This window comes from Achroia grisella, unplaced genomic scaffold, assembly GCF_030625045.1.
Source record: "Achroia grisella isolate CSIRO2021 unplaced genomic scaffold, CSIRO_AGI_Agris_v1 utg794, whole genome shotgun sequence".
Taxonomy (NCBI): domain Eukaryota; kingdom Metazoa; phylum Arthropoda; class Insecta; order Lepidoptera; family Pyralidae; genus Achroia; species Achroia grisella.
In genome coordinates, this window is record NW_026713026.1 from 641,088 (window position 1) to 660,555 (window position 19,468).

Genomic DNA, 19,468 nt, shown 5'->3' on the forward strand with positions numbered 1-19,468 from the left:
AGAATCTGACATTGAGGGTGACGCAGCTGGAATCAAGTCACAACGCGAGCTTCAAACCGTTCGTGGCCCTGGTCCCCACCAACATGCTGCCCACCTTCATGAAGGAGGACTACTGGCCGAAGGGTGTGGTGTATCGGCGCTACCGTGGCAGATTGCCGTCGTCAGTACCGTGACCAATGAGACTATTTGAATTTATATTTTACTAGCTGTTCAATATTTTTGTCTGTCTGTCTGTTTGTTCCGACTAATCTCTAAAATGGCTGGACCGATTTTGACTAAACTTTTATTGGCAGGTAGCTGATGTAATAAGGAGTAACGTAGGCTACTTTTATTTTAGAAAATTAAAGTTAAATTCCACGCGGACGAAGTCGCGGATACAGCTAGTTTTATAATAAGAAACCGTAGGGTCCAATTGGATTTCTGTGTCCAAACGAGACGAAATTCGCTACGGACAGCTGACGCGAACCCAAAGTTAGGCTTGATTACATTTGAATGTTTTTTATTCTAATTGGAAATAGAATCAACGTGTTTTTTTTCTAATTAACTGTACTATATATATATCGTTCAGACATGCGTTATATGTACAGAGCAACTATTTTTACTATGTTCTTGATGTTTATTTTTAATTACCTACATGGTAAATTAAGTTTAATATATACATTTTATTTGACCTCTTTTTTTTCGTTTGTTAGTTGTTTATATTATAACATTGTTGAAAAAAATATGTTTCTTTCTTTCTCTCTCTCTCTTTCTTTCTTTCTTAGAAACCGATCATATCGCTTTTAGGCGTTTTTGAATTGTATGGTATTTTTTTTATAATTTATTTTCACAAATTTATACAAAATAGAATATAAACATTAAGCCAAAAAACGGCTCAGCAGTTTATATGCAGCAAAAGCGCTTAACTTAATACTTTTTTACTATTTATAATGTATATATACACATACATACACATATATATTAACATAAACACATTACTGTAGAACCAGGTATCTTTTCGTAACGAGTGGTAGATAAAAAAGAATTGTTATGACTATTCAAAAGTGCTTAAAGTAAGTTTATTTGAATAAATGATTTTCGATTCTATTCTTATGTCACACAATATGGTAATGTTTGTTAACAAAAAAGTTTAATAATGTTTTGGATACACTTATCTAATAATCTTATATTTTTTGATAACATATTATAATTGTGAAGCGGATCTCGAAATTTTATATCGGTGTTGGTAGTTCAGTCAAAATCTATGAACCGAATACAAAAGCACCATAATTGTTATGAATAAAACAAACTTTTTGATATTTTTTAAAATAATCACTACCAATGCGTGATGCAAAAAATATTCTGTACTAACTGTGCGCGCGGTTTCATTCGCGTGAAATTATTAGCCTATATGTTATTCTGATAACTATACTATAAAGTTTCATCAAAATCCGTTCAGTAATTTTTGCGTGAAATAGTAACGAACATCTATCCATACTCACAAACTTTAGCATTAATTGTAACTAGCTACCCACCTCGGCTTCGCACGGGTGTATATGTATTATACATATATATAAACCATCATCTTGAATCACTCTATCTATTAAAAAAAACTGCTTCAAGAACCGTTGCGTAGTTTTAAAGATTTTAACATACATAGGAATAGACAGCGACAGCGACTTTATTTTATACTATGTAATGATTAAGATAACATTTTAATAAAGCAGGCAGCAAAATCCACAAAATGTTAAAATCAATTGAACCAAGCATCATCGAAAGCTGTAAATATGTCATAGACGAGCCCGCAGGCGGAGTGCGGCGTGGTGCGGTTGTGTACAGCCCGACGCCAGCACAAACACCGCATAATCAAGCTGCAAGCGGTAAGCGGCAAACAAACAGCCAGCACGCTCATTGCTCAGTCTATATCGAGCGTTTGAATTTGGAACGATTCCGATTTAATACGAATTAAATTACACACGAATTAAAAAATAAGCACTCAAGGATTCTGTGTATAAAGCGACGCAAGCACAAACACCGCATAATCAAGCTGCAAGCGGTAAGCGGCAAACAAATAGCCCAGCACGCTCATTGCTCGGACTATATCGAGCGTTTGAATTTGGAACGTCTCCGATTTAATACGAATTAAATTACACACGAATTAAAAAAATAATCACTCAAGGATTCTGTGTATAACGCGATGCCAGCGCAAACACCGCTTAATCAAGCTGCAAGCGGTAAGCGGCAAACAAACAGTACACCACGCTCATTGCTCGGACTATATCGAGCATTTGAATTTGGAACGATTCCGATTTAATACGAATTAAATTACACACGAATTAAAAAAATAATCACTCAAGGATTCTGTGTATAATGCGACGCAAGCGCAAACACCGCATAATCAAGCTGCAAGCGGTAAGCGGCAAACAAACAGCCAGCACGCTCATTGCTCAGTCTATATCGAGCGTTTGAATTTGGAACGATTCCGATTTAATACGAATTAAATTACACACGAATTAAAAAATAAGCACTCAAGGATTCTGTGTATAAAGCGACGCCAGCGCAAACACAGTATAATCAATCTGCAAGCGGTAAGCGGCAAACAAACAGCCAGCACGCTCATTGCTCGGACTATATCGAGCGTTTGAATTTGGAACGTTTCAGATTTAATACGAATTAAATTACACACGAATTAAAAAAATAATCACTCAAGGATTCTGTGTATAACGCGATGCCAGCGCAAACACCGCATAATCAAGCTGCAAGCGGTAAGCGGCAAACAAACAGCCCAGCACGCTCATTGCTCGGACGATATCGAGCGTTTGAATTTGGAACGTTTCCGATTTAATACGAATTAAATTACACACGAATTAAAAAAATAATCACTCAAGGATTCTGTGTATAATGCGACGCCAGCGCAAACACCGCATAATCAAGCTGCAAGCGGCAAGCGGAAAACAAACAGCACAGACTCACTGCTTGCACTATATCGAGCATTTGAATTTGGAACGTTTCTGATTTAATACAAATTACACACGAATTAAAAAAATAATCACCACGGATTCGAACCTTTTTTCGAACAACTTTAAACGTGGATTTATAGTTGTCTGATGTGTCGAGACGTGTCGTTGCGTGACGCGTCATGTCGTGACGAGATGGTCCGGTTTCACATTTATATGACATGTTCTGCTGACGCCTTCTGATGATATTTTGAATCAATACAGCCGTAGGAAAGAAAAACTCCGATGCGTCACAACACAACACTGGGTTGTCATTTGTCTGTCGTATCATGACATCCTGTTCCTATACCCCTCTGAATCAACCGAGATCGTTTTTGATGGACACAACAGAACAGTACGACCGTTACCATACTAAATGTACTAAACCGATACCGTTCTGTCGGGTCATATCACGACACATCAAACAAAAATATATCCACCTTAATGCTGTTATATGCAGCTGGCCTTTACAGCTTCACCGGACGATAGGGAGCGAGTGCAGATGACAGTCCAAACCTTACAGGACTTAGAACGGAGAGCTTAGACTTAGAGCCAACTCCCGCCATTCGAACTATTCGAATTTGGAATGTTAAAATTCCATTGTTTCAAAATAAAAACAAATATATATCAAAACATTCTAAATTTAAAATTATTTATTTATTTAAATTCTAAATGTAAATATTATTGAATATAATTTTCAAAAATAGAATAATTTTTTTTTTATTTATTGTTAGGATCAATTGGTCGATATAGTTTATTTAAGAAGATTTCGTACCAATAAACAGATCTTAGAGTAAATAGTCATTAACATGAAATGGTATAATATTTCTTTTACAATCAATATTTCAAGTAGTTGCATAGATGTAAATTATATTTATTCTTATATATATAGGTATTTTTATTCTCAAGATGGCAGTGCCAACGATTAAAATGTAGTGTTAAGGTATCATCTCAGTGTGACCCTCCGAAAAATCCCTAATTTTCGCAATATTTTTTCTCATATTAATGCTATGTGATGCTTTTTTCTAATGCTAAAAAAACTAATCGAAATAACGAAGGTTTTTTTTAAAAAAAAGATATTTACAAAATGATTTTTTTATGTTCACTCACTCAGCCCTTTTACTTTATTTTTTTTTTCTTCCGAAATATAGGTTTATATGTATAATACATGTACACCCAGGCGAAGTCGGGGCGAGTAGCTAGTTATTTATATAAAAAAACATCTATTTAAAAGAGCAACACACAAGTTTCTTGCTCAAGGTAGAATCAAAATATGACTATTCAAAAGTGCTTGTAATGAGTTTATTTGAATAAAGATTATTTCTATTTCCATTTCTATTTCTAAATAGGTGAGACAGATAGTCCATTTTCCATAAAGTCTCTTTTTTTTTTTAACGTGCGGAAAAATCTTTAACAAGACCGTCACCCCACCGGAGGGATGGCGAGGTGGTGTGTGGGACTCGTACTCACTACAAAACCACACGGCATACCTCGAGGTGCCGCGGGCCGAAGTCCGGGGTTCGCACTTGGCACTCAACCCAGACTTCGGCGGCTTGGCCTGTCCTGTAGATGTTGTAGAACAGGCCCCCTCTCTCTGGTTAGGGTGCTATGACTTGCACCCTACCTTCTCGTGGAGGCGCGTGAGTACACGCGCGCGCCTCCAGGGTCCTGGTTGTGGGCTGGTGCCTCCCTCAAGGCATGCACCCCGGCCCCCGTGGGGAGTAGACTCGGGATGGAGTTGGGCTCGTCCCGACGTCTGCGCCTGGTCCTCCGGCGTCGGATCATTGGGGCGGAAGGATCGTACTCCCGGTCCCTCTCCGCCGCCTAATTCTGTGAAATAACTTCTTCGCTTTTTTTTTTCATTCCATAAAATCTCCTACCAATCAATATGACATTTTATCATATGACATATTAAATTTATAATTCTCGATTACATTTTATCATGTACATCGATTAAATAATAAATACAGATAAACATCGTCATACAGCAAGTGTATTTAACAGAACACCTGTGTATATACAGTTTCACGTGACATTGAATATCTTTATACATGTATTTGTAGAGACTTCGCCTCGCTTTGTGTGTTCTAGAACACAGTCCGTTGTATAACCGGATACAACGGACTGTGTTCTGAGGAGTTGTTCGACATGATGCCGACAGCCACCTTTTACCACCGCACCGCTCGCCATCGACAGGGAATTCATCCCCACACACTGGAACCTAAGTGGTCCCGAACAGTGCGGTTTCAGAGGAGTTTCCTCCCGCGTACACTTAGATTGTGGAATGAACTTCCTGCCGAGGTTTTCCCAGCAACCAGACCAGAGATTACAGCATGGGGTTTTTCAAGAAGGGTATATTAAGGTTTCTTAAGGGTCGGCAACGCGCACGTGATACCTCTGGTGTTTCAGGCGTTCATAGGCTACGGTAACCATTTACCATCAGATGGGCCGTATGCTTGATTGCCACCATCGTAGTATAAAAAAAAATTTGTTCCATCTGTACAATAATAACCTTGGACAATTTATACAGCGCCATCTAGTCCCAAGTTAAGTAGACTGATATAAACATATCCACAGAGTTTCACAGAGCGGTAACAAATTTTGTAGAGTCCCAGTATTAAAGTAGTATTTTAATATTTTTGTAATTTGTATAGTTGCTGTTTTTTTTTTTTTATTTTTTTTTTTAATTTTGTTTTTTTATGACTTTATTGTTATAATTAATGTATGTATTGCATACGTTTATTGCTTGGTGAGTGCATTGCTATTGTACTGTAATACTCACCGAGAGCATGTAATTTTTAAAAATAAATAAATATCATATGATGTAGACAGAATCAACGTCTATGTGACAGACTCGACCCATTGGCTTTGCGGCGAGATATTGCATCTCTGTGCATTTTCTACCGCGTATATCACGGGGAGTGTTCTGAGGAATTGTTCGGATTAATACCAGCTGCTGAGTGTCACCACCGTACCACCCGCCAGAAACTGAAATAGTATCCGCTGATGTGAGCCGCACGCTCGTTTGTCCCCTGTGTTATAAAAAAAATAATAGATACATTTTTTAATGAATAAATATTTTTGATTTTTGATTTGGTTTGATTTGATTTGATTTGAACATTGGTAATGCGACCTATATTGTTCTATATTGAATGCTAACTGCGGATCACCTTAAACATACAAAATTAATCTACATTAGTCTCACAGTTCAGGAGGAGGTCAGTAACATACATACATGATGGCCTCGGTGGTTAGCGGTTTAGCATACCGATTCACTTTCGATAGTCGCGGGTTCGATTTCTCACACTGTGCATACATTTGTATTCATGAGTATGATTGTCTGAGTAATTGTAACAAAAAAATATGTAAGTAGACAGACAGAAGAAGTAGACAGTAGACAACTTGTATCAGTTGGCTATTTGTCCCATTTAAATCTATCCTCATAATACTCTATCTTTTCGTAAAATTTCATTAATATCGATCAAGCCGTTTATTAATGAAAATGTAACAAAGCAACAGACAGACAAACAGACTCTTTAAATTTAAACTATTAATATGGATACACAAAAACACCAAAATTACACCAAACGTGATTAAATATTAATTTTGCTCGGAATCGAACCCGGAACCGTCAGAATGAGGCAACACCATAAAGGTCACATGTACCTACTGCAATTATTTGGTAAACGTGTTTTGGTACCGGATGACCTCGATATGTTGAATTGAAGGCATTGATTCTACCATCTACCATCTGAAGTGAAAGTAATTACGTATTACGTGTGGTATCGTAAAGTTTTGTTTTATTTCGTTATATTAGCATGTAGCAGTCGTGGCCGAGCGGTTAAGGCGTCTGACTAGAAATCAGATTCCCTCTGGGAGCGTAGGTTCGAATCCTACCGACTGCGAAATATTTTTATTGCATTATTACAATTACACATTACATCATTCAGATGTATGTTTGTAATGAAATTTGATTTAGTATCAAGCATATGAATAATATTTTTTTTTCTGGACACGGCGCCGTTATTGCCTAGTTAAAAAAAATTACTCTTATACTATTGGTTTATCATTATTATTATTAAATCTTATATATAAAATTCTCGTGTCACAGTTTTCGTTCCCATACTCCTCCGGAACGGCTTGACCGATTCTCATGAAATTTTGTGAGCGTATTGAGTAGGTCTTAGAATCGGCCAACATCTATTTTTCATCCCCCTAAATGTTAGGGGTAGTCCACCCCTAAATTTTTTATTTATTTTTTAGACAAAATTTTAACTTCTTTTTTTATGATACAATATACAATCCTAAATTTTCACCCTTCTATCATCAACCCCTATTTTTTTATAGGGTTATTAATTTATATGGCAAAACAACGTTTGCCGGGACAGCTAGTAACATATATAAATATACCCAGGACAATTAACACAGTGCCATCTAATCCCACAATAAGCCGAGTTTGCGTTATGAGTATTAGACAACTGATATAAAAAGATATTTTTATATAAATATATCTATACATATAAATAGAATTGGAGTGTCTATTTGTAATATTGAAATATTTATTTATTTATTTATATTTTATTTATAAACTCTTTATTGCACCAATTAATACATAAGAATTATACAGAAATAACCGTTTTTTACTACATGTATATGAATAAAAATATGGTACATACACCAAAATAACAATTTTACAATTTTTGTCTATCTGTCTGTTTGTTCCGGCTAATCTCTGAAGTGACTGGACCGATTTTGACGGGACTTTTATTGACAGGTAGCTGAAATAATAAGGAGTAACTTAAGCTACTTTAATTTTAGAAAAATTCTCTATTTAACTTTTTTGTTAAATGCATGCGGACGAAGTCGTGAGTACAGCTAGTATATGGTATAATATAGATATCACACATACTATTAAAAACAAGTATGTTTATTAATACAAATGTTTGTACTGTGCGAGGAATCGAACCCGCGACAATCGTAAATAAACCGTTAGACAATTTTATGTCGTTTGTATGACTATTTATGTTTATTTGTTGTATACCATAAATACAATGAAATACGTTATACCATAGTGTCGCCTTTACTTTGATAGTTTCTAGACGGGGACCATATAGACCAAAAGTGCATACACGTGACACCCCTGGTGTTTCAGACATCCATAGGCTATGGTAATCATTTACCATCAGATGGGCCGTATGCTTGTTTACCACTATAGTAGTATAAAAAAAAAGTTCCCTTACTAACAATCCTGTCCACTCTCCACTGAGAAGTAAAAAATAATACTTACCTCGACACACATAATTTCTAATATCGGCAAATTCGAACTCATGACCTTTGAAGCCTATTCGACGTATTATACCACTAAACGAAGCTCTACAGATTTGACAATACACGAATAATTGCCAGATAATCATTTTCATTCCTATTGGAATGCAAACATTTCTGAATCCAATTATGAATTAATTGTATCAAGGAATTAATCCAACAAATTGCTGCGATCTTGAATGGAGTCCATTTTACTAATATTCTGCTACTCCATCACTATATTCGATACTAGCTACGCTCCCCAGCTTCGCACGGGTGTCATCATCATCTCAGCCCGGAAGACGTCCACTGCTGGACATAGGCCTACCCCAAAGATCTCCACGACGATCGGTCCTGCGCTGCTCCCGTCCATGCACGGGTGTACATGTATTATACATATAAACCTTCCTCTAGAACCACTCTATCTATTAAAAAAAACCGCTTCAAAATCCGTTGCGTAGTTTTAAAGATTTAAGCATACATAGGGACGGACTGAGAGCGACAGTGACTTAGACTTAGTTTTATACTAAGTAATGTTATATATACAAACGTTCCTCTAGAATCACTCTATCTATTAAATAAAAGGTATTGTTATGAATATTGCTATTTTTTGGAAATAAGTGAAGAATAGAATAGAAAATCATTTATTCAAATAAACTTACACTGAAGCACTTTTGAGTAGTCATTACATTTTTTTTTAATCTACCGCTCATTCGAAACGTCTCATCACATGAAGAACGAGCAAGAAACTTGGTTTGAAGATTTTTGTTGTTGACATATCCAATTAATAATGTTAAATCCAATCTAAATAATGATACAACTATCGACACAACAACAAATTATAAAAGTGTGTATAAACCAATAGAAAATGACTACAATTTAATAATTTGAAAAGTTGAATAACAACAAAATATCGTTAGCAAGACCGCAATGATTGAACAACTGAACTAGTGCCAACAAATCAAATATAAACTTCGCTTTTTACCTGTCAATCCGATATCTAAGTATCAGTTATGTTTAACAAATAGCTTTTATCGATATAATCTAATATACAATTACCAAAGAAAAACAAAGTTCTACAGAGTTTGGTTTTCACGATAAATCTGTTCTAAAAAAAGTAATTCAATTGATATTTAATCGAATTAGGTGTTATTTTGCGGAAGTCAATTTCACTACTCGATGGATTTATATTATTTTGTTTAATTCCGCTACAATTAACATGTGTGAGACTACGAATATTCGGTGTGGAAACCGGACCAGCGCTACGACCTTCTCCAGTGGTGATCAAATTCCGACCGTTATTGAGTCTACACCCATATCGCTCTTATCAGTAGGGAAAAAAAAATTAAATTAGAATGTAAAAATTTGACGTTCATAAGCGGCTAATATGTCCTACATGAATAAATGATTTTTGAATTTGAATTTGAATTTGAATAATATAAATCCATGGAGTAGTAATTCAATTGAGTTTCTTGCTAGTTCTTCTCAATTGAATATACTATATATAATAACATAATTTTATAAATCTTATGTCGTATTATGTATTATCTATTCTTATGAACATGTTGTGTGTGATTAACAAACAAATAAACGATATATATATATCTATCTATACTGAACTGGACGCTAAGGAAAAAATAATATAAAAATTTGACGTTCATAAGCGGCTAAAATGTCCTACATGAATAAAAGATTTTTTAATTTGAATTTGTTCTAAGGAGTAGTGAAATCAAATCTTGACTTAGGATTTCACTATAAATTACTCGAATCAATTATTTGGGGAATTCGGGATTATTTGGTATTTTTTTTGTAATATCCTTGGACAATTCACACAGAGCCATCTGGTCCCAAGTTAAGCTGAGCTTGTGTTATGGGTACTAGACTACTGATACATAGATATTTTTTTCGTAAATACATATATAATATACATAGAAAACATCTTGAAAGATACAAACAATCATATTCATGAATACAAATGTTTGTACCGCGCGAGGAATCGAACCCGCGAACATTGGACGTAAAGCGATGTGCTAAACCACTAGACCACTGAGGCCGTCGAGGCAATTGTAATAGCAAACATGCTGAAGGTCCACCTGATGGTAAACTGTAACCGTCGCCTATTTACTTTAACAGTGCTACGGACATCACGCTATCATTTGCCAATTGACAGCCATTATACCACTCATGCGTTTCCATTCTAGAGGACCACCCCTGCCGTGTTGCCGACCCTTAAGAAACCTTAATATAATACTCTTCTTGAAAAACCCCATGCTCCCAAAACCTCAGTCTCTAGAGAAAACCTCGGCAGGTAGTTCATTCCACAATCTAAGTGTACGCGGGAGGACGCTCCTCTGAAACCGCACTGTCCGAGACTATTTAGGTTCCAGCGTGTGGGAATGAATTCCCTTTCGATGGCGATTGGTGTGATGGCAGTATACCTTTTACTGACTTTTTTTTATTGGGTTGTTTGGGCTATTATCTGTGTGCACTGCGACCTACATAGATCTATTGTGCTCGCCCTTTTAGAGATCGCAACCTAGACCCTTCAGGGACAAGAATTGAAGGATATTCTTAGGAGCGATGGTTTTTATCTCCTCGGGAAACAGTGTAAACTTTCCAAAGGAGATTTCGTTTATGCATAAGTGGGCTACAACCACATAGGATGTGTAGTGGCGTTTCCTCTCCAATATTGCAAAAACTTTCATTATTAAAACTAAGGCAAACTGCCTTAGTTTTGATTTGTCCATCATTAAAATCCATTATTAAAACTAAGGCATACTGCCTTAGTTTTAATAATTCGAGTATAGAACCCTAAAAATATGCCATTAAACCCTCAGAGACAAGGTTAGTTCATGCATAAAAGTTCTCGGGCCTGTTAATGAAACATGCCGATCTCAGCGTGGAGGTATTTTTTAATAAAACCTCCTAGCTACCTTGGGCGAATATGCTAAATTGTTCCTTTGTACGTAGCAGTGTCATTGATGAATTGTTTAATAAAAAAATAAAATATGAGTCTATGCTAAACAATTACTGGCACACGATATGACTTAAAAAAATAACTTTTGGAGGGAACTCGATAGTTCCATCCATATTGACGACCTCGGTGGTCTAGCGGTCTAGCACACCGCTTTACGTCCGATGGTCGCGGGTTCGATTCCTCGCACGGCACAAACATTTTGTATTCATGAGTATGATTGTTTGTATCGATCTGGGTATTTTCTATGTATAATATGTATGTATTTATGAAAAAAAATTATCTATGTATTTGTATCAGTTGTCTAGTACCCATAACACAAGCTTTAGATAGCTTAACTTGGATATAGATGGCGCTGTGTGAATTGTCCTGAAATTATTATTATTATTATTACATGTTAAATAAAATTAAAGTGTGCATTTATAAATTCAATCTATATATATAAATAAAAATGGAGTGTATGTTTCTGATTATCTTATATATAAAATTCTCGTGTCACAGTTTTCGTTCCCATACTCCTCCGAAACGGCTTGACCGATTCTCATGAAATTTTGTGAGTGTATTGACTAGGTCTGAGAATCGGCCAACATCTATTTTTCATCCCCCTAAATGTTAGGGATAGTCTACCCCTAAATTTTTCTTTTATTTTAAGGCAAAACAACGTTTGCCGGAATAGCTAGATTATAGACAGTAATATTATAAGTACAGCCTCAAATTGAAAGTAAGAAAAAATATATAAAGAATATCTTTATATGTACTGTCACAATCGTGTAAATTCGTCATTAATCTATACATATAAATAGAATTTGAGTGTCTGTTTGTAATATTGAAATAACCGTTTCTTATAACATGCATACGAATATAAATACGGTACATACACTAAAATAACATTTTTTGCAATTTTTGTCTATCTGTCTGTCTGTTTGTTCCGGCTAATCTTTAAAATGGCTAGACCGATTTAGACGGGACTTTTTTTGGCAGGTAGCTGATGTAATAAGGAGTAACTTAGGTTATTTTTATTTTAGAAAAATAAAGTTAAATTCCGGACGAAGTCAGGTACAGCTAGTGTTAAATAAAATTAAAGTGTGCATTTATAAATTCAAATTAACAGCTTTTCACTAAATGTATATGAAAGTATATACAGTACTCATATCACACATATACATATTAAAAAAAATTACTGTATGTCTATCTGTTCTTGCTAATATCGGAAACGGCTGCATTGATTTTTACCGGACTTTCACTCGCAGATGTTTGGATGAATAGATTTTAATGTAAAGTTTCACTTTACAATAATATAATAATAATAAACGGTGAACGGTCTTATCCCAACCAGTCTGGAGCAACATCTCAGACGGTTGGGATTCCGAGGCGGCTCACTCCCGGGAAAGATGCAGAAAGCGGTGCTCTTATATTCTGCCCGCATTGTACGCCGGTTTCTCTCCCTGGGGCCCTGAACCCCGGCCGACTGTGCTTCTGCTGGGGGTAAGTTGCCATCTCCTCTCCTTAAGAGGGGAGATGAGAATTTTTTGAAAAAAAAAAATAATAATAAACTTTATTGGCCAATAAAACACTTTTACATTATATAAATATAACTTATACATCAGAATAACACATAGGCTATAAATTTCAAGCGGGTATAGCAGTAGATTATTGTGTAAATAATGTAAATAATAGTATAATAGTGTAAATAATAATGATTTTCCCTATGTGCTTTGTAATTTTAAGAAGATAGAAGATAAAGGATTTTGTCTCTTGTACATGCTAAGAAGAATACATGTTAAGAAGAGAACACGTGAGAAGACAGTTGTATTATTTATATGTAATTGTAAGATATATCAACTCTCATCATCATCATCATCGCAGCCCGGAAGACGTCCACTGCTGGACATAGGCCTCAAAAGATCAACTCAAGATATCAACTCTATGTACTAGTTAAAGTAAGTATTATAATAAAATAACAATTATATAGCATTAATTTAACTATGTCTCTAACACAATTCACTTTAGCATTTAAAATACATCCAGCACATCCTGTGCTCAAACACCGAATGACGTGGCTTACAAAAACCCTCCCCTTTGTACAGGGAAGATATGAAACTACCTTCTTTCAATACTCGTGAACGGGTGCTGCTTGTAGGGACTGGTCTGCTCTAATCACTATGACTGATTTCCTCTTATTAATTGTTTAACCAGTTGGTTATATATTCAATATTTTTTCTATTTGAGTATTTAATTGAATTAGTCCTAATTGGTAGTTTAAGTGTGTGAATACATCACACACTTAAATTTAAAAATGTAAAGCAATAATAAAATTATTTAAAAGAGCAACACGCAAGTTTCTTGCTCGTTCTTCTTGTGATGAGACAGCTTTCTGAATGAGCGGTAGATTAAAAAAATGTAATGACTATTCAAAAGTGCTTCAATGTAAGTTTATTTGAATAAATGATTTTATATTCTATTCTATTCTATTCTAATATTTTTCAACCCTAACAATCGACCATCCTGACAATGTGTGCATCCTCTCGCACGATGCCTGGTGCAACCCTAACATAATATCGATGGTGATACCAAAATTTTAAATAAATTTTATAAGAGCCTCACTTTACTACTTCACACCATTTTCCATTAAACTCTTTAAAATTATTTAGTTACAAAAAAATTCGCAGTCGGTAGGATTCGAACCTACGCTCCCAGAGGGAATCTGATTTCTAGTCAGACGCCTTAACCGCTCGGCCACGACTGCGTTGTTATTACATCTCTATATATTACTATGTATTTTTTATGTCAGAAATAATATTCTCTACGTTAAAGAATTCCAATGATAAAGATGTTAATACACTGAGAGCAGGTAGAAATATGGTATTACACCCAATTCACACTCAGCCCGAGTGGGCAGGGAAGTGAGCACTTCCATAATGAGCAGCGCGAGAGTATAAACACGAGTGGAAACACTTCCCATGCCATTGGCGCTGCCCGGCGCTCCCTCGATTGTCGGTTTTTCGTGCGCGAGTCAAAGGACTGGCAGCGCGAGTGGCAGCGTGTTTTTCAGCACTCTCGCTCAGTTGTCGCCCGGCAATATTTCCGGCAGCGCGAGTGGCAGGGGAAGCGGCTGAGTGTAAACGTAGCATTTAGGAGTTACGTAGGTAAGTATGCACTTACTAGATATCACTACGACTGATTTAATCTTATTGTGTTTTTATATTTGAGCCTAAACAAATTAGTGCTGGTTGGTAGTTTGTATTCACACGTTTCGACTTGTAAATTGTGAACTTACAAGTATTGTTTAAAAGAGCTACACACACGTTTCTTGCTTATTCTTCTTGTGATGAGACAGCTTTCCGAATAAGTGGTAGATTTAAAAAATAATTGTTGACTATTCAAAAGTGCTTAAATTAAATTTATTTGAATAAATTATTTTCTATTTTATATACACTATCTCTATGACTTATAGTAACTCTATCTGAAATCCTACTTACATAGGTATTATAAGATAATTATAAAATGTAAATAGGTCTTCAAAAATACTTAATTTAATTATATTATATATTTGATATAATACACATACATATAATTAAATATATACCTCCGTACTATAATATATACATATATAGATATTTTTTATAAATACATACATAATATGGATATAAAATACCCAATGCAATACAAACAATCATAGTCAAAAGTCTAAATATGCGAGGAATAGAACCCACGACCATCGGAGTAACGCAGTGTGCTAAACCATTAGACTACCGTATAATGTTGTAGACAACTGATATAAATTCTTAGATATTTTTTTGTAAATACATACATAATCATCATCATTGCCTTGCCCTTATCCCATTATTTGGGGTCGGCGCAGTATGTCATTCTCTTCCACTGCTCTCTATCAGTCGTCATATCTAAACATACTCTTCTTTTATTCATATCATCTTTCACACAATCCATCCATCTTTTCTTAGGGCGTCCCCTCCCTTTACATCCATCCACATTCATATTATACACTTTCCATAAGACATGGTCCTCATTCCTCCTCATAACATGCCCATACCAGCTCAATCTGTTACCTCGCAACTTTTCTATAATCATAGTCATGAATAGAAATCTCTAAATATGCAAGGAACCCACGACCATTGGAAGTAACTGCTAAAACAGCGAGACCGTCTAGTATTCAAATTCAAATTCAAACTCAAAATATCTTTATTATGTATATCTATTACACACTCTTATGAGATGAGAAGAACTGACAAAAAACTCAGCTCGTATTTTTTTTTAAATAAACGTTGTACATATTTACAATAATACAGATTCATTTAAATTCAAATTTGGGAGAATAGAGTGACCGCCAGCATATGCTATTGCAAAAAACAAAAAATCTAATCAGTGTTCGCAACCTGAACAGACCAGTCCACACAAGCAGGTATTCTATCGAGGTACGTAATTCACATCACACACAGAGTGCTTATTGTACTCTGTGTGTGATCGGCTTTAACATAAAAATTTCATTACTCATGTACAGCAGCTGTGTATACAGTAATTAAAGGAAAATATTATGTATTATTTCAATTTTTACCCCACTTCAAAAAGGTTTTCCAACTGTATTCATTTTATTTCTATTTTATACTAAACGACATAGCAAACGAACTTGAAATTCTCCAGGTGTTGCGGGTGCTCATGGGCGGCGGTAATCACTTACCATCAGGTGAGCTGCGTGATCGTTTGTCCCCTGTGTTATAAAAAAATGTTATTAGCGCCACCCGAAATAAGTAGGAGTATAGAATATAGACTACGACCTATTTTCAGACCTATTTTTAATTTTAATGTCAGGAAAATCTTCATTGAGACAGACCCCCCTCCGATCGATCCCCCGTCCAATTCAAACGGGGATCGAAATTACGACGGCCTGAGCCGAGGTTCGAACCCCTAGTGGTGCCCTCAGACTAAAGCTTAAAGCTTCAAAATCCGTTGCGTACTTGTAAAGATTTAAGCATACATAGGGACGGACAGACAGCGACAGCGACTTTATTTTATACTATGTAATGATGACATATAATTTATAATATGAGTATAGATGATCTAATATACACTGTGGTTTTAAGTCCCGTTAGGAAGCTGTAAAAACTACTCTAGATGAAGCATTCCATTTGTGACAAGCGGCGGACGAATAAATCAGAAGTGTTATCCAGATAGGGTAATCTAGGATCGAGGGTCGTGGGTTCAGATCTGGGGATAATCTAGAAACGCTTATCGTACATTTTCTTCTTTTTCAGTTTATTAATGCAATAGTTTTGGATCTAGTTTAACACTTTTTTTTTGATAATTCACACAGCGCCATCTACACCTAAAATAAGCTAGCTTTTGTTATGGGTATTAAATAACTGATACAAATACAAACATACTTTTTTATGTAAATACATACATTATATACATAGAAAACATCATAAACATGAACATGAATACAAATATTTTTAATGTGCGCGAAATCGAACCCGCGAATATCGAAAGTAAGGCGGTGCGCCAAACCGCTAGACCACCGAGGCCGTCATCTGGGGATAATCTAGAAACGCTTACCGAACATGATCTATTTTTTCAATTAATTTAGATCTAGTCTAACACTTTATTGATTACTAGCTGTTCCCGCGACTTCATCCGCGTGGAATTTAACTTTATTTTTATAAATACTAGCCTAATTTACTCCTTATTACATCAGGTACCTGCCCAAAAAAGTCCCATCAAAATCGGTTAAGCCATTTCAGAGATTAGCCGGAACAAACAGACCGACAGACAGACAAAAATTGTAAAAAATGTTAGTTTGGTGTATGCACCGTATTTATATTCATATGCATAATAAAAAACGGTTATTTTAACATTAATACAATAAGTGATTATTGCCGCCTATGAGCACCCGCAGCATCAGGGGTATTGCAAGTACGTTGTCGGCCTTTTAAAAAGCTCTTTTCTTGAAGGTTTCAATATCGTATCGGTTCGGAAATACCATTGCTGGTAGGTGAATCCACAATATGGTTGTGCGTGGCAAAAAGTTTCTAGAAAACCTAGTGAGGGTTTGGAGTGGAGGACCGCCATTCAAAAAATAAAAGAAAACAAAAATAAAAAAATGTAAACAAAATGTATGTAACAAGTCTATTTTACTAGTATTATAAACGCAAAAACTTTACAATAATATAATTTATACATCAAAATATCGCAGGCTATAAATTATTCGAGAATGAAATCGCGGGCACAGCTAGTCGAATATATATATATATATATGTATATAATATGTAATGTTCTAAAAGTCTGTAGTGACACCCAAAATCCCAAGGCGAAAGAGTCCTCGACAAGCATCAGCCCATCTTCTCTCCCATCTTTGTAGGCTGAATCTGAAAGTCTTGACTCTACGCTAAATGTAGATCCGAAACACAGATTACATGTATAAAATTCCAGGATCGTTAAAAAATTCCGCAGCCGGTAGGATTCGAACCTACGCTCCCAGAGGGAATCTGATTTCGAGTCAGACGCCTTAACCACTCGGCCACGACTGCTGTACAAACATTAATTGAAATATACTTATTCTACTAAATACAAGAACCGTACTCTTTATGAAGGCTATATATTTATGTACCGCAATTTGCGGTCTGGGTCCCATTGACTCATGTAGACAGTATTTTAAGAAATTGAAGATCTTAACAGTTTCTTCATTATATATTTTGGAAATCGGACTGTTTGTAAAGAAACATCCTGAATTATTTAAAAAAATTGAAGAATGTAATAAAATTACTCAAAGAGATCCTACAAAATTGAGAATGCCTGCAGGAAATAGTGCGCTATTTCATCAAAATTGTAGAATAATGTGTATAAAAATTTACAACAAAATACCTCAAACTATTAGAGAAATGTCTTTTGAAATTTTTCAAAATAGATTACGCAACTGGTTAATTGAGAGATGTTTTTATACAGTAAAAGAATTTTTAAATTTTGATGGTAAAATGAGGGGAGAAAGAGAGTGCACTATTTAAAATATTAATGATAGTAATTATAACAAATTACAACTAATAAATACAAACCAATTACATACACTAGAAAGAATAAAATAGAATAAAATAACATTAATAAATATAAACATTAAACATATATATACAACATATAAACATAAACATAACAACTTCGTAAGATTTATATGTTAAATAGTACATAGACAATTCTGTATAGTTTTTTAAAAGTGAATAGTGATTATATATTATTGAGTACAAGATATAAGTTCAGATTTGATCATAACAGTCCCACCTACCTACTGACTTTAAAAAGAACCACATTGTATGCACAGACCAATTCGGCTTAAACGCTCGAATTGAAAAGTACGTATAAGTGAAAGAAGAGATTAATGATCTCTCATTGCTGCTGCTGCCCCGTAACAGATCACATATGGTATTATGTCAATACCATTATCACGCCGAAATGATTCTGTGAGAGTCGATCCCAGCAACCATGCTTATATCATATTACACTTTTATTCCCCATGACATTTCCCTATCTTATTTATGTACACAATGGGAGACTTCATTTCATTTGTTTATTTGTATTTTTTATTAAGATTTTGCTTTCATACTCATACTGTCACTTTTCAATGGTGCCGTGCCTTGATTACAGTTTCAAAACTCAAAAATCCCTAGCTTTGCCGTTAGAACCCCTAGTGGTGCCCTCAGAACTCTTAGCCGGGCCCTCAGAACCCCTAGAAGTGCTATCAGAACTCCTATCTGGGCCCTCAGAACCCCTAGAAGTGGCCTCAGGACTCCTAGCTGTGCCCTCAGAATCCTTAACTATCTACCCTCCTAACGGTCTCTTTAAAGTTCTCATATTAAAGTCAAAAATCGTCAGGCAGCCCTTAGAACCCTCAGCGGTGCTCTCAGAACCCCTAGCCCACAGACTAAAGTCGTAGCTGTCAGGCAGAAGTTGACCTTCATCCTCCATAAGTCCTTCTGCAGGTTTGGAGTGCCATCTGCACTCGCCCCTTATCGTTCGGTAAAGCTGTAAACTGCGGTCAACAGTATTAGGGTAGGTACCCTCAGAACGCCTAACTGTCCTCACAGACTAAAATCGTATCCATCAGGCCTTCACCCTCCAATAAGTCCTTCCACAGGTTTTTGGTGTCATCTGCATTAGTCCGCTATGGTTCAGTGAAGCTGTAAAGACCAACTGCGGTCAAGATTATTAGAAT

At 35.6% G+C, this 19,468-nt stretch overlaps 3 non-coding genes across 3 annotated transcripts; 1 reads left to right on the forward strand and 2 right to left on the reverse strand.

Annotated features, from left to right (window-relative positions):
• The first annotated feature begins 6,798 nt into the window (after positions 1 to 6,798).
• Positions 6,799 to 6,880, forward strand: Trnas-aga (transfer RNA serine (anticodon AGA)). Its single transcript has one exon. It is a non-coding gene; the product is annotated as a tRNA-Ser (tRNA).
• A 7,037-nt stretch (positions 6,881 to 13,917) lies between these two features.
• Trnas-aga (transfer RNA serine (anticodon AGA)) lies at positions 13,918 to 13,999 on the reverse strand. The gene has a single exon. It is a non-coding gene; the product is annotated as a tRNA-Ser (tRNA).
• A 3,714-nt stretch (positions 14,000 to 17,713) lies between these two features.
• On the reverse strand, positions 17,714 to 17,795 carry Trnas-cga (transfer RNA serine (anticodon CGA)). The gene has a single exon. It is a non-coding gene; the product is annotated as a tRNA-Ser (tRNA).
• Positions 17,796 to 19,468: the final 1,673 nt, after the last annotated feature.